Below are 16530 nucleotides of genomic sequence, written 5' to 3'. Positions count from 1 at the left end.
AGCAAAAGGGAAATACAGCTACCGCCACAGTTAGAGTTCCCAGGGCCAGAGTCTGCGGGAAAAAGGGCTCCTCCGGCACATATACACGCTGGGGAGCGGGTTACCGTTGGGAAGCCATCGGGACCGAACATACACAAAGGTGCAGGGAAAGGCAGCCACCACCAACCGTCCGGGATAAGTCACAGCAGCCGGCTGCGGGACCCGTCCATCCAGCCATTAGGTTTACCAGAGACTTTGCATCCATTTGTGGCTGAGTGAGTACGACCCTGCACCTTCCCGACCCAGCCTCCCCGTCACCTCACCGGGCCCCGGGACCACCAACCCCCCTACCCACGGAGGGGAGAGAAACATCCCAGCTGCTCCCTGCCATCGATCCCAGGATCCCCGTTAATAGCAGCGGTGGTGCCCCAACCTCACCACAAACCGTGGGTGGCATCACGGACCAAACCCCCCACACCAAACTACCCCCCTTTCACTCACGGGCGAGGAGCGCCGCTCTAGTCCCTGGATCCAGCCCACCGCTCGAGCCACTGAGCAGCCACCGCAGCAGCGCCGGACCCGAGCATGGTGAGCGGAGCGCCCCCCCCCGCCCGTGACATATGGGTCCAGGAACAATCACTCAGCTCTCGGCCGCCATCTGTAACGTCTGTTTCACTGATTGATAGGAAATTACAGACAAACTGTTACTTTTTTGCTTTCTCATCCCCCCAAAAAATGGATAAAAGACAAAACTTTGATCTTAAAATCTGACACCAAACTGACAAAAAAAATCGCTGATGAAACTCAGACCAATTTCTTTCCATTGGACAAAATCCTTGGGGTGTGAATGAGGCCGGACACCGGGGCTGAGCCGTTACAAATGTGCTGACTCCATCTTTACAAAAACAAGTTCCCATTAACCAGTTCATGGCTGGAGCATGTACCCCTCTTCCTGATCAGGGACGTTCTTCGCTTCTATCACACATGTGCTTTAATGGTTCTTACATTTTTGCTTGTTCACATAATCACTTAATTTTTGCCTCATATTTTTTCATGGCACCTGAGGCTTACATTTTGATATTTTAATATTCCTTTTTTCTTCTATCAGGGAGGAAAATGTAAAAAAATATATACATATATAATGAAATATTTCACTTTTCTTTATTTATGACCACAAAGGACCTCTAAAACAATTTAAACTAACCTGCGCATATAGGGTTAATTTGCAGGTTAGGAAGGTGCCCGGCAGCAGCACTGATTGTCCGGTTTCCAGAGAGAACAGACTTTATTCCTCCGGGGAGCTTTCAGTCAGACATTCGGAGCAAAACAGTCAGCGCTCAGTGCTGTATTCAGTGATACAGCCGCACCGGCAGCTACTGGGAGAAGCAAAGTTACTTTTCTTCCAAGGACCTCACTTTTACTGTTGCTGTCGGGAAAGTTCCTAACAGTATTACCCTGCATATTAACCCCATATCTGCAGGGTGGGTAATAGCATTATCAGACCTGACAGGTTCCTTTTGCATAATAAACACAAGCTGCCCGCACACTATTGTTAATATGAACACACGGTGCGAGCAGTGATTGATTAGTGCGCTCAGATGTTTATTCAGACCCCGGGTCCAGGGTTCAATCCCACCAATGACGACATCTGCGAGGAGTCTGTATGTTCTCCCCGTGTTCGCCATCGTCTCCTCCAGGTTCTCCGGTTTCCTCCCACACTCCAAAGACTGATAGGGAATGTAGATTGTGAGCTCCGATGGGGACAGTGATGATATCTGTAAAGCGCTGCGGAATATGATGGCGCCATATAAGAAATGAGGAATGATAAATATATACGGCTGCTTTACATTTTTTCAAGCTTTTATCAACATTTCTAGCAAAAATTCTTAGATTGTAGCTGCACTTCTGAAGCTGGCGTAGCATTTCTGCTTACACTTCATGCACTTTGTCATCTTTATCTATTACCGAGTTTTTTAGTTTAATATTTATTTTTTGCTTTTTTTATGAACGACCAAAAATCAAAAATAAGCCCGGTAAAATTTGAATATTTTTAGAGGATTATTTTGGTTACAAATGATGTATTTACACTTAAGGCCGCTTTAGACGCTACGAGATCGCTAAAGCGATGTTGTTGGGGTCACGGAATTGGTGACGCACATCCGGCCTCTTTAGCGATGTCGTTGCGTGTGATACCTACGTGCGATCGAAAATGGTCTAAAAATCGTGCAAAATCGTTTAACGTTGACATGCTCCCCTGTTCCCAAAAATCGTTGCTGCTGCAGGTACGATGTTGTTCGTCGTTCCTGCGGCAGCACACATCGCTATGTGTGATACCGCAGGAGCGAGGAACATCTTAATTGCGGCTGTCGGCTATGCAGAAGGAAGCAGGTGGGCGGGATGTTCGTCCCGCTCATCTCCGCCCCTCCGCTTCTATTGGGCGGCCGCTTAGTGACGTCGCTGTGACGCCGAACGAACCGCCCCCTTAAAAAGGAGGTAGTACGCCGGTCACAGCGACGTCGCTAAGCAGGTAAGTATGTGTGACGTGTCCGAGCGATTTTGTGCACCACGTGCAGCGATTTGCCCATGACGCACAAAACGATGGGGGCGGGTACCCACGCTAGCGAGATCGCAGCATGTAAAGCGGCCTTTTTATCTTGATGAAAAAAGCACAAAATAGTAATTCCATCATTGTTTTTGTGTTTTTAATATCTGTCATTCACCATATGGAAAACCCAATGTTCCTTTATTCTCTAAGGCCGGCGTCTCACGCTACGATATATCGGGCGATATGTCATCGGGGTCACGGATTCCGTGACGCACATCCGGTATCGTTAGAGATATCGTAGCGTGTGATAGCTACGAGCAAGTGTGAACGAGCAAAAATACTCACCTTATCGTTGCTCGTTGACACGTCGTTTATTTTCATGAAGTAATTCCTCCATCTGCGCGCCGGTTGTTCGTCGCTCCCGAGGCAGCACACATCGCTACGTGTGACACCCCGGGAACGATGACCACAGCTTACCTGCGTCCCGCCGGCAATGCGAAAGGAAGGAGGTGGGCGGGATGTTACATCCCGCTCATCTCCGCCCCTCCACTTCTATTGGCTGTCCGCTGTGTGACGTCGCTGTGACGCCGAACGTCCCTCCCACTTCAGGAAGAGGATGTTCGCCGCCCACAGCGACGTCGCCCGGGAGGTAAGTGCGTGTGACGGGGGTTTAACGACTTTGTGTGACACGGGCAATGAATTGCCCGTGCCGCGCAAACGACGAGGGCGGGTGCGATCGCTCATGTGATTGCACGATATATTGTCCCGTGTGACGCCGACCTAAGTCTATTATCACAGCGGTCCAAAATTTTTTTAATAGCCATAAAATAGCTTTTAAAAAAAAAATAATAAATAAATTAAAAATTCTTTAATGGAACAGTTTTTTTTTCTTTAGTGTCTTAGAAATTATTAATTTTCAATGTTTTGGGGGGAAATAAGGAAAAAAAAAACAATTAAGCTCTAGTAAAGAGGATTATAAATTACATTATCTGTGGTTAAGAGAAGTTAAAAAGAATCTGAAATTTTTTTATTGAAAAATAAACAGACATTTTCTATTGTAAAGTATAACCTTACATAATTAAGACAAAAATCAGAGTTTAAGATATACAGTACATTGCTTACAGTCACCCTGAATACATAGTACCCATTCCCATCCCTACATAAATTCCCAACAAAGCAGAGAAATCCATTCCACCATATATTTTACCATCCGTAGAGTGTCATTAATGACAGATTAAGTGGCAGACAGTATTATAGCCATTCTGTCTCTAAAGGTACGGTCACACTAAGCGACGCTCCAGGGATCGCACCAGCGATCTGACCTGGCAGGGATCGCTGGTGCATTGTTACATGGTCGCTGGTGAGCTGTCACACAGGCAGATCTCACCAGCGACACGTGGAAGTGATCCTGCGCTTGGTAACTAAGGTAAATATCGGGTAACCAAGCGCTTGGTTACCCGATATTTACCTTGGTTACCAGCGCACACCGCTTAGCACTGGCTCCTGCACTCGTAGCCAGAGTACACATCGGGTTAATAAGCAAACCGCTTTGCTTATTTACCCGATGTGTACTCTGGCTACGTGTGCAGGGAGCAGGGAGCCGGCACTGGCAGCCTGAGAGCGGCGGACGCTAGTAACCAAGGTAAATATCGGGTAACCAAGCAAAGAGCTTTGCTTGGTTACCCAATATTTACCTTGGTTACAGCTTACAGCAGGCTGTCAGAAGCCGGTTCCCTGCTCTCTGCACACTCAGTTGTTGCTCTCTCGCTGTCACACACAGCGATGTGCGCTTCACAGCGGGACAGCAACAACTAAAAAATGGTCCAGGACATTCAGCAACAACCGGCGACCTCACAGCAGGGACCAGGTTGTTGCTGGATGTCACACACAGCGACATCGCTAGCAAGATCGCTGTTGCGTCACAAAAAACGTGACTCAGCAGCGATGTTGCTAGCAATGTCGCTTAGTGAGACGTGGCTTTTAGTAATAGGTTCGATGGTAGCCCAGGAGTGTCCAACTAAGGACCCCATATTGTGTCAAACTTGTTTAAAAAATTCTTTTGGTATAGACGCCCCTCTCTAACCTGATTATTTATCTTGCCTCTCCTATACTGGGAGGATGTAGATAATAATAATAAGATTTATTTCTATAGCGCCAACATATTCCGCAGCGCTTTACAATTCAGAGGGGACATGTTCAGACAATATGAGACAATACAAAATAACAAAATTAAGATAACAAGAGGAGTGAGATCTGTGCTCGTAAGCTTATGTGCAGCCGAGCTGCTCGGATCCGGATCCGCGGTGTGGCTTGAGGGATCTCCGGACCCGGGGGTCTCGGAGACACTTCAAATAAAAAGGGGAATTGGTTGTATGTGGAATTTTCTATATTGTCCGTGACGCCACCCACGGCGTGTGGTAAGATGGGGTACCACCGCTGCTACTAGGGAGCACCCGGGGTGTTGGGATGGCAGCTAGTTGTTTTAACTCTCCGTGGGTAGGGGTGGATGCCCTGGGGCCCAGTGTTGCTACGCTGAGGATGCTGGCTGCAGGGGCCGGCACGCCCGGTCGGAACGGGGGATGTTAGTGTACTCACAATCAAAGAAATCACACAAGTCCAGCGGTAAACCAAGGCGCCAGTGGCCTGCCGCCGCGGCCGGGTGTATTCTGGTCCCTCACCCGGGGTGATGGTCTGTGTCACTTTCCTCTGCATGGTTTTAGTTCTCTTTGGACTTCCTGGTGTGGAACACGGGAGTCTGCTCCCAGAACTACGGGTGGGAGCCTTGCCCGCAGACACTGACCCGTGGGATCTAAAGGGGCCCTGGCAGATGCCCTATCCCCCACGGTGGGCTGCTGGTCTGCTCTTTTGGGACTTTGGGTAGGACAGGACCTATAATACTGTCCTCAACTGGTAAATTAAAAAAAACGATGGTTCCGGTCCTTGCCTCAGGGTCCAGATACCCCCTCTGTGCACGGTTTCCGGGTCGGTTATCTGGTGTCGGTACCGGCGGGCTCCTACCCTGTCTCGGTCCACCTCGGATCTGCGGCAGCCGTCTTCCCGTCTCCTGACAGACACGGACCACCGTCTGCCACCTAGCCAGCATGTTGGGGCTCCAACCCCGATGCCTTTCCTCTCTGGCTTCCACTTGAACTTCACTTTCTCCTCTCCTCTCCTCTCTCCTACTCAGCACTCCACTCAGAACTCAACAACTACTTCATTTTCCCGCCCCCGGATTCTCTAGACCCCTAGGTGGGCGTTTTCCTTCCGCCTGGTCCCGCCTACTGGCGTGCCTTTCCTACCCTGGGGGGGTGACTAGGGTTTTGTCGGCTCTATAACCCTGTGAGGGAAGGTGTAGTGTGAGGGTCTACTCTAAGTGTGACCACCTCGTGGCGCCAGGGCATCACACTTACAGTCTATAAGGAAATAGGGGGGCACAAAAGGTGAATGGGGGATAAAAGCTTGTCATATATGGTCCAGCCATTGATTTAATTGTGGATTCAAAACCAGCTGCGTGGACCGGTCGCCAGCCAGAATTTATACAGGTACAGAATGTAAAAAAGTACATGGAGAGTGTCACGCTTCCCGGTCCCCGTGCCCCGCTCTCCGGTCCCCGTGCCCGCTCCCCGCTTCCCGGTGGCGTCCCCGACTCACCACTCCGGTCCCGGTCTCCTCTTCCTCGCCTGCACCCTCCATGTGTCCAGCTCCCCGCTCCCGGCGCTCCTCAGCGACGTGGGACACCCTGCCGGGCACCCCTGCTTCCTCTGCACCGCTCCCTGGACTGGCTTCTGGCACACGGTCCTCGCGCATGCGCATTAGGGCGCGCGCGCGGTCATTGACCCTTTCTTAAAGGGCCAGCACCTTCAAACAGGAAATTGCATAGACAGATACAGGGTATATTAGGATTCTCCTTCCTGGTGGGCGGGGCCTGTTCTACGTGTTTAGTAAGCTAGGAGTTCAGGTCCCCGTATTGCTTTGCCCTGTATTAACCCTGTCTGTCTCGCAGAGCCTGTCCTGCCACGCCAGCCGCTCCGAACCACGTCCATTCCAGTACCCTGACGGTGACTTCGGCGGATGTTCCACCACCTCTGCAGCTCCGCCAGTCTCCAGTCCCTGGCTCCGTTGGGTGACCCGTCCCATCGCTCAGCAGGTTCCGGATCCCGCCTGACCCTTCAACCCGGCCTTGGACCCTGAGCCTCGTCACCCGGACTACCGTCCAGAACTCCGTGTGTTCAGCAACATCCACCTTTCCAGCTCCCCTACGGACTGTCTTGCTACCAATAGTGCTTCGGCTGCCGTGCATCAAGACCCTCTGGCGGGGTGACCGGCCTGGCTGCCTCCTCAGGGGAAACCGGTGTACGGTCCAGAGTTTCCACCACCCGGACGTAACAGCTAGAACAGGCCATGGATCCCGCCGAAGCACTAGCGGCCTTGCAGCAGGAACTCGTACTTCATGTCTTCTGTGGATACCCGCCTGAACACGCTACAAGCAACGGCCACGTCCTTGGCATCTCAGGTTTCCACTGCACAATCCACGGCCGCAGCTCCCGTGGCAGCCTCCTCGGATGCTTCCAAACTTCGTTTGGCCTCACCACCCCGGTACGCCGGAGATCCCAAGACCTGCAGGGGATTCATAAATCAATGCTCCCTCCATTTCAAGCTGCTGCCGCACCTTTTTGCCTCTGACCAAGCGAAGGTCGCGTTCATGATGTCCCATCTAGAGGGAGAGGCACTGGCCTGGATGAACCCCTTGTGGGAGAAGGAGGATCCGGTAACCACCGACATCCAGGAATTCCTGCAGGCTTTTCGTAGCACCTTTGACGAGCCCGGACGTGCCTCCGCGTCTGCCTCATCCCTCCTCCGGCTACGTCAGGGGACTCTGACGGTGGGCCAATATGCTATTCGTTTTCGCACCTTGGCCTCGGAACTAGGGTGGAACAATGAGGCCCTAACCGCCGCCTTCTTGGAGGGACTCTCGGTTCGTATTAAAGATGAGCTGGCTGGTCGTGACCTGCCTTCCACCCTGGATGCCCTGATTGCTCTAGCGACTCGAGTGGATCTTCGCTTTCAGGAACGATCCAAAGAGGTGTCCCGCGAGAGGCGTCCGATAAGGCACTCCTCCCCACCCCAGAAGTCCATCGCTCCCCAGTTGGCGTCACCTGGCGCGTCTACCTACGAGCCCATGCAGATTGAGCGCCTGACGCAGTCTGAGCAACGCAGAGCAGAACGACTAGCAAAGGGTCTCTGCTTCTACTGCGGTGATGGCATACACCTGCTACGCTCTTGTCCCGAGAAGCCGGGAAACTCCAAAGCCTAGGCTTGGTAGGAGAGGCCACCCTAGGTGCTGGGACGCTCTCAGACTCTGTTACATGGACTATTCAAGTCACTACAGAAGAGACCCGGTTCACGGCAGAGGCGTATCTCGATTCCGGAGCAGCAGGCAACTTCATCCAGCAGGCCATGGTGGATAAGTACCAGGTGCCTGTCCTCCCACTAGAAAAACCGCTGGTGATCGCCTCTGTAGATGGGAGACCCCTCTCTGACACCGTCTCACTGATCACCAAGCCTGTGGAAGTACGGATCGGTGCTCTGCACACCGAGAAGATCACGTTCTACGTCCTCCCGCGCATGTCTCATCAGATCCTGCTGGGACTCCCATGGTTACGGGCACACGAACCGTCGGTCAGCTGGAGTACAGGTGAAATTACCCGATGGGGCTCCTCGTGTCACGAGAGATGTCTGAAATCCATCCAGCCCATCCGACGACCTCCGGTTCCAGAGCCTCTACCAGGACTGCCTTCTGCCTACTGGTCCTTCTCGGACGTCTTTGATAAAAAGGAGTCAGAGGTACTACCGCCTCATCGTCCCTACGACTGTGCCATCGATTTACTGCCAGGAACTACGCCTCCTAGAGGAAGGATATACCCCTTGTCCCCTGCTGAAACACGGGCCGTGTCTGCCTATATCACCGAGAGCCTGGCTAAGGGGTTCATTCGGAGATCTTCGTCCACTGCCGGAGCAGGTTTTTTCTTCGTCAAGAAGAAGGAAGGTGATCTGCGCCCTTGCATTGACTACCGGGGATTAAACCAGATCACCGTAAAAAACAAATACCCTCTGCCACTTATCCCCGAACTATTCGATTGGCTCCGAGGAGCTCGTGTATTCACCAAGTTGGACCTCCGTGGGGCCTATAACCTGGTTCGCATTCGCTCTGGAGACGAATGGAAGACCGCATTCAACACTCGGGATGGGCACTACGAGTATTGTGTCATGCCCTTTGGTCTGTGTAATGCTCCGGCAGTCTTCCAAGAATTGGTGAACGACGTGTTCAGAGATCTCCTCTATGTCTGTGTCGTGGTATATCTGGATGACATCCTGGTCTTCTCTCCGGACCTACAGACCCACAGAGAGAACGTGCAGCTAGTTCTCCAGAGGCTTAGAGAGAACCGTCTGTACGCCAAGTACGAGAAGTGCGTCTTTGAAAAGTCGTCTCTTCCCTTCCTGGGTTATGTAATCTCGGACACTGGCCTGCAGATGGACCCAGAGAAAGTGTCTGCCATCATCAACTGGCCTCCTCCTTCCGGACTGAAGGCTATCCAACGCTTTCTCGGCTTTGCGAACTATTACCGTCAGTTCATCCCGCACTTCTCTGCCTTGACTGCGCCTCTCTCTGCCTTGACTAAGAAAGGAGCTAATCCTAAAGACTGGCCACCGGCGGCCGATGCCGCGTTCTGCTCCTTGAAACAGGCGTTTGCTTCTTCCCCGGTTCTCCATCGCCCTGAATTCAACCGACAGTTCACCTTAGAGGTGGATGCCTCCTCCTCAGGAGCCGGGGCAGTGTTGATGCAGAACTCCTCCTCCGGAAAGATGGTCACTTGTGGATTCTTCTCCAAGAGCTTCTCTGCACCCAAACGCAACTATTATCGGGATCGGGAGCTACTGGCCGTTAAGCTGGCCTTGGAGGAATGGCGCTACCTCTTGGAGGGAGCAGTATACCCTGTGATCATATACACGGACCACAAGAATCTGGAGTACCTGCGGTCAGCCCAAAGACTGAACCCGCGACAAGCCCGCTGGTCCTTGTTTTTTGCTCGATTTGATTTCCAACTCCATTTTCGGCCTGCGGATAAGAACGTGCGGGCAGACGCTTTGTCCAGGTCCTTCGTGCCCGTGGAGTTGGAGGAGGAGACGTTCCAGCCCATCATCAACCCCAGTAAAGTCATTCCGGTGACTCCTGTCGCTCTAACTCAGATACCCCCTGGGAAAACCTATGTCTCAGATACTGACAGACAGAGAGTCCTGCACTGGGGCCATGCCTCGAAGATCGCCGGCCATGCTGGTCAGAAGAAGACTTGGAGTACGATTGTCCGTCACTACTGGTGGCCGTCCCTCCGTAAAGACGTCACAACCTTCGTCTCAGCCTGTCCATCCTGTGCCCGGAACAAGACACCCAAGCACCTACCATATGGACGTCTTCTGCCTCTGCCCATTCCTTCCGTTCCGTGGCAACATATTGCAATGGACTTCATTACGGACTTACCCTTATCCTCCGGACACACGGTCATATGGGTTGTGGTGGATCGCTTCTCAAAGATGGCTCACTTCGGTCCCATGGCCGGGCTACCCTCTGCCCAGGAGCTAGCTGACTCCTTCATACAGCACATATTCCGACTGCATGGCTTCCCCGCACACATTGTGTCCGACAGAGGAGCTCAGTTTACCTCGCGCTTCTGGAGGGCTCTCTGCAAACATCTGGGAGTATCCTTGGACTTTTCTTTGTCCTACCATCCTCAGTCGAATGGCCAAGTGGAACGGGTCAATCAGATCCTGACCTCCTTCCTGCGCCAATACGTCAACATCCATCATGACGATTGGTCCATGCTCCTACCTTGGGCTGAATTCTCCCACAACCAACACATCAGCGAGTCCACCTCCAGCTCTCCCTTCCAGGTCGTTTACGGACTTCAGCCTTCTGTCCCGTTGCCAGTATCCTCGGCTTCCGATGTCCCCGCAGCAGATGCTCTGGTTCGGGACTTCTCAGCTATATGGAACGTTGTCAAGTCTTCCCTAGAACGTGCTTCTTTGCGGATGAAGAGACATGCGGACAAGAGGCGCCTCGATCCCCCATGTTTCTCCCCAGGTGATCTGGTCTGGCTTGCATCCAGATATGTCCGATTGAAGTTACCCTCGTACAAGTTGGGTCCTCGTTACATCGGGCCGTTTAAAGTCAGCAGCAAGATCAATGCAGTCTCCTACAAACTGCAGCTCCCGGCCAGGATGCGGATACCCAACTCCTTCCATGTCTCCTTGCTCAAGCCTGTCGTCCTTGGTCCCTTCTCCGCTGCTGCCAGTTTTGCTCCTCCTCCTATCGCTGACGATGACATCTATGCGGTAAGGGATATCGTGGCCATGAAGACCGTACGAGGTCGGCAATACTTCCTGGTGGACTGGGCGGGTTATGGTCCCGAGGATAGGTCCTGGGAGCCCCGGGAGAATGTTGGCACTCCTCTGATTCGTGCTTTCCTGTCCCGGTTGGGGTGAGGGGGGCGTGGGGGAGGGGGTACTGTCACGCTTCCCGGTCCCCGTGCCCCGCTCTCCGGTCCCCGTGGCCCGCTCCCCGCTTCCCGGCGGCATCCCCGACTCACCACTCCGGTCCCGGTCTCCTCTTCCTCGCCTGCGCCCTCCATGCGTCCAGCTCCCCGCTCCCGGCGCTCCTCAGCGACGTGGGACACCCTGCCGGGCACCCCTGCTTCCTCTGCACCGCTCCCTGGACTGGCTTCTGGCACACGGGCCTCGCGCATGCGCATTAGGGCACGCGCGCGGTCATTGACCCTTTCTTAAAGGGCCAGCACCTTCAAACAGGAAATTGCATAGACAGGTACAGGGTATATTAGGATTCTCCTTCCTGGTGGGCGGGGCCTGTTCTACGTGTTTAGTAAGCTAGGAGTTCAGGTCCCCGTATTGCTTTGCCCTGTATTAACCCTGTCTGTCTCGCAGAGCCTGTCCTGCCACACCAGCCGCTCCGAACCACGTCCATTCCAGTACCCTGACGGTGACTTCGGCGGATGTTCCACCACCTCTGCAGCTCCGCCAGTCTCCAGTCCCTGGCTCCATTGGGTGACCCGTCCCATCGCTCAGCAGGTTCCGGATCCCGCCTGACCCTTCAACCCGGCCTTGGACCCTGAGCCTCGTCACCCGGACTACCGTCCAGAACTCCGTGTGTTCAGCAACATCCACCTTTCCAGCTCCCCTACGGACTGTCTGGCTACCAATAGTGCTTCGGCTGCCGTGCATCAAGACCCTCTGGCGGGGTGACCGGCCTGGCTGCCTCCTCAGGGGAAACCGGTGTGCGGTCCAGAGTTTCCACCACCCGGACGTAACAGAGAGGAAGGAATCAGAAGATACAGGGGACAAGAATTGGAAGTAAATTTTATGAAGGGCAGAAAGGGACTAGATTAGATCAGGGCTGTGAGGTGATAGGCTAGTCTAAAGAAATGCGTTTTTAGTGCCCGCTTAAAGGTGTGGATGTTGGGAATTAATCAGATTGCTCTTGGTAGTGTGTTCCAGAGCATAGGCGCAGCTCGTGAGAAATCTTGAAGACGGGACTGAGAGGTTCGAATTGTTGAGGATGTCAGTCTTAGATCATTAGTAGAGTGGAGGGCACGGGTGGGGGTGATAGACAGAGATGAGGGAGGAGATGTAGGGTGGTGCAGAACCATGGGAGGACGGGGAGGTGATAGACAGAGATGAGGGAGGAGATGTAGGGTGGTGCAGAACCGTGGAGAGGACGGGTGGGGTGATAGACAGAGATGAGGGAGGAGATGTAGGGTGGTGCGGAACCGTGGAGAAGACGGGTGGGGTGATAGACAGATAAGGGAGGTGATGTAGGGTGGTGCAGAACCGTGGAGAGGACGGGTGGGGTGATAGACAGAGATGAGGGAGGAGATGTAGGTGTGTCGCCCGTGGATCAGGGGGTACTCAGATCCGGGCCACGAGGTCACTTCTGTGGGTATCACGGTGGCGTGACCCGGTCTGTGATCCCAGGCTCCACAGTAAAAGGGGATTTGGTAAGGGAGATTGTCCGTGACGCCACCCACGGTTGTGGTGAGATTGGAACACCACCGCTGCTTTGGACGGGGATCCCGGGAGTGATGGTATGGAGCAGCTAGGATGTTGTTTCCCCTCCATGGGTAGGGGGTTGGTGGTCCCGGGGCCCGATGATGGGGTGGGGATGGATGGCAGGCAGGTTACGGGGCCTGGTGAGGTGCAGGGTCGCAGGGGCAGCGCGGTGCCGCACGGCACGGTGGTACTCACTCAGCCGGTAATGATGATGACACAGTTCTCAGTAAAACACACGGCTGGATGGACGGGTCCCACAGACGGCTGCGGTTGTTGTTTCTCCCCTGACCCAGTTTGGTGGTGTAAGTCCTTTCTTTCACCTCCGTGCACACTCCTCCTGCGTTCCGGTTTCCAGCTGGCTCCCCGGTTCAGTACCGGTGGGCCACCGCCCAGCCCCGGCTAGCTACGGTTCCACCAACTGTCTTCCCGGCTCCCTGCAGACGGCCACTACCGTCTACCTGACTTTCTGTACGAGGGCCCTAGTGGTACGAACCGGCGCCGCCATAGCCGCATAGCGGTGGAGCGAGTCTTGTAGCTCCCACTGCATGTCTCCATCTTCCGCCCGTCGCTCAGTGGTATCTGTGGCGACTATAGACCATTCGAGTGGGAGGGCCGCTAGAGGGGGGGGTACTGTTACGAACCGGCGCCGCCATAGCCGCAAGCAGCGTGCTGCGGTCCCTGTTGCGCCCAGGCGCCGGCTGCCGTTCTTGGCCGTGCCTCGGGTCGTCCAGTTGGCTGTTCCTTCCACCACGTCTAAGTGTGGAGAGGCGGCTAGTGCGCATGCGTGCGCCGATTTACCCCAGCCAGAGTCTAAGCCCGGTGTTTTGACTAGTGAGCATGCTCAGCCTGTTTGTGTTATGTCTGAGACTAAGTCCTCAGTTCAGGCTACTGAGCATGCTCCCACAATTAACCCTAACAGCCTCTTTGCACAGGTACTTGGACTTCGTGCTGTGTCTAAGTTCTGGGATGTGCCTACTGAGCATGCTCAAACTGATAGTCTGCTTTCTAAGCCTGTGGCTCAGGCTACTGAGCATGCTCAGGCACTTAGTGCATCAGAGGCTAGGTCCGGTAAGGACCTCACTGAGCATGTCCGTGAGGTGGCAGGCCCCGATAGGGCAGAGGGTGTCAGGTGTCCTGATGACGTGGCAACTCCGGACTGGCTCGCAGAGGCCCGCCCCTATGATCTGGCACCTCAGTATTGGTCGTCAGACGATGACTGGTGAAGTGTTTGGGGCGTGGCTGCCATGAGGTCATCAATGACGTGGCGGTTCCGGATAGGTCGCATGTGACGTCACTGATGACATGGCACTCTGCTATTGGACCTTGGTGGTTCCACCCTGGGTTTGGGGCGGACCCAGGTTATAAAAGGGGCTGGAGACAACATGGAGGTGCGCAGTCTTCACTTTTGCTCAGTCAGAGCACACCTTCATGTTAGAGCCTCATTGCGGCATAAGCCTATGTTGGGAAGCGGTAGGTAGGGTTAGGCGAACGGTGCCTGTCACGCCAGGATTCGTGGCTCGGCACATCAGGGTCAGGCGCCGTGCTTCCCTCCTGCCGTTCCAGTCTTGCTATAGCAGCCCAGTGGCGTTAACTGGGCTGCGGTTGCTGTGCTTCCTGTCCGATTGTGCTCCCTACGCACACGGACAACGCACCTGCTGCGCCACCTGTCCGATTGTGCCCCCTACGCACACGGACAATGCACCTGCTGCGCCACCTGTCCGATTGTGCCCCCTACGCACACGGACAACGCACCTGCTGTGCCACCTGTCCGGTTGTGCCCCCTACGCGCACGGACAGTGTACCCCAGGACCCCTGTGGAGTTAACAGGGTGTTCCTTATCCTCCTCGGCTTCCCGGTCAACGCTACTGGTGTACCCATCTGGCCTGACGTGTCCTACACACACATGGCCAGTCGAGAGGTGGCCAGAAACGCTAATCGGAGGACCGCTCGGCCTGACGTGTCCTACACACGTGGCCGACAGGGCGCTTTTGTGGCGGTCTTCCGGTCAACGCTACCTGGTTACCACCCGGCCTGACGTGTTTCCTGCACACGTGGTTGGTGTAGCGCTAGGTGCACCAAAACGCTAATCGGGTTGTCGTCCGGTCTGACGTGTCCCAACACACGTGACCGGTTCCCAGAGTTCCTGGGTTATCTCAGAGCCATCCAGCTCTATAGTCTCCGCCTAACCCTCAGGTGCCAGCAGCTCCATTGTCATCTGGAGCACGGTGGGCCCCGACTGGCGATTAGGATATATACCCCCTGGTCCTAATCTGCCGGTCCCCCCGTAACAGTAAGACTGCGCCAGGGTCTGGCTGGCATGGCGGAGATGGAGCAGCTACGTCAGTTCATGCTGCAGCTTGATGCCAGAGTGAGGTCTCTGGAGAAGTCTCCTCTTGCTGCTGATATGGATGATGTGGTGGCTCAAGCGGCTGCAATGGTGTCCGTCACCAAGCCTACTCCAACCCTCCCTCACCTCTCGCTGCCCAACAAGTTTACGGGGAACAGCAAGGCATGTAGGGGATTCGTGAACCAGTGCTCAGTCCATCTAGAGCTGTTGGCTGCACGGTTTCCTACAGAGAGGTCGAAGGTGGGGTTTATCATCTCCTTGCTCTCCGATAGAGCACTGGAGTGGGCTACACCATTGTGGGAGAGGAATGACCCCGTAGTACAGGACTCTAAGGAGTTTTTGGAGTCCTTGCGACAAGTGTTCCTGGGGCCTCAGGTCACTCACGACTCAGCCCTACAGCTACTGACTTTGGAGCAGGGGCGTACCTCCTCAAGTCAATATGCTGTGAGTTTCCGGACACTTGCTGCAGAACTGGGGTGGTCAGAGAGGACTCTCATTCCACTGTTCTGGTTGGGATTAGCCTCGCACGTGAAGGACGCATTAGCGTCGCGTGAGGTACCAACTACCCTTGAGGGCCTCATGACTCTGGCTACCCGCATTGACCTGCGGAACTCCGAACGTCAGCTGGAGCGCAGGTCAGAGGGTCGTTCAGCCACTGTAGTGGTCTCTCCTACTGCACCTCCCTTAGAGGACATCTCTGTCCCTATGGACATCTCTAGGGTTGGTGTTGCTAGGTCTTCGAGTCGCAAGGGCATTTCCTGTTTCGCTTGTGGGCAGTATGGTCATTATGCCAACCGTTGCCCAAAGCGTCAGGATAAGCGACCACGATTGGTGACCATAGCTGGAAGTAGACTGGACTCTGCGTCATCCATAAGGGTGACGTTTCCCGTGTCCATTTCCTTTAAGGGGTCAACATGGTCCACAAGGGCAAGTGTGGACACAGGTGCTGGGGATAGTTTCATCTCCTCCTCTTTTGCCCGGCGGCATGCCATCCCGCTGGTGCAAATGCCAAGGCCAGTGAGAGTCCGTGTGGTGGATGGGTCCTTGTTGCCCAAGGTAATTCACCAGCGGACAGTGCCCATTACCCTTGCCATGTCATCTGGGCATAGGGAGACCATTTCATTTCTGGTTCTCCCTAAGGGTGCAGATGATATTCTGCTGGGTATTCCTTGGTTGAAGCGGCATTCCCCACATATCGACTGGTCGTCTGGGGTGATTACGCGGTGGAGCGAGTCTTGTAGCTCCCACTGCATGTCTCCATCTTCCGCCCGTCGCTCAGTGGTATCTGTGGCGACTATAGACCATTCGAGTGGGAGGGCCGCTAGAGGGGGGGGTACTGTTACGAACCGGCGCCGCCATAGCCGCAAGCAGCCTGCTGCAGTCCCTGTTGCGCCCAGGCGCCGGCTGCCGTTCTTGGCCGTGCCTCGGGTCGTCCAGTTGGCTGTTCCTTCCACCACGTCTAAGTGTGGAGAGGCGGCTAGTGCGCATGCGTGCGCCGATTTACCCCAGCCAGAGTCTAAGCCCGGTGTTTTGACTAGTGAGC

The sequence above is a fragment of the Anomaloglossus baeobatrachus genome, chromosome 6 (genome assembly GCF_048569485.1).
Source record: "Anomaloglossus baeobatrachus isolate aAnoBae1 chromosome 6, aAnoBae1.hap1, whole genome shotgun sequence".
Lineage (NCBI taxonomy): Eukaryota > Metazoa > Chordata > Amphibia > Anura > Aromobatidae > Anomaloglossus > Anomaloglossus baeobatrachus.
Note: the sequence above shows the minus strand (reverse complement) of the source record.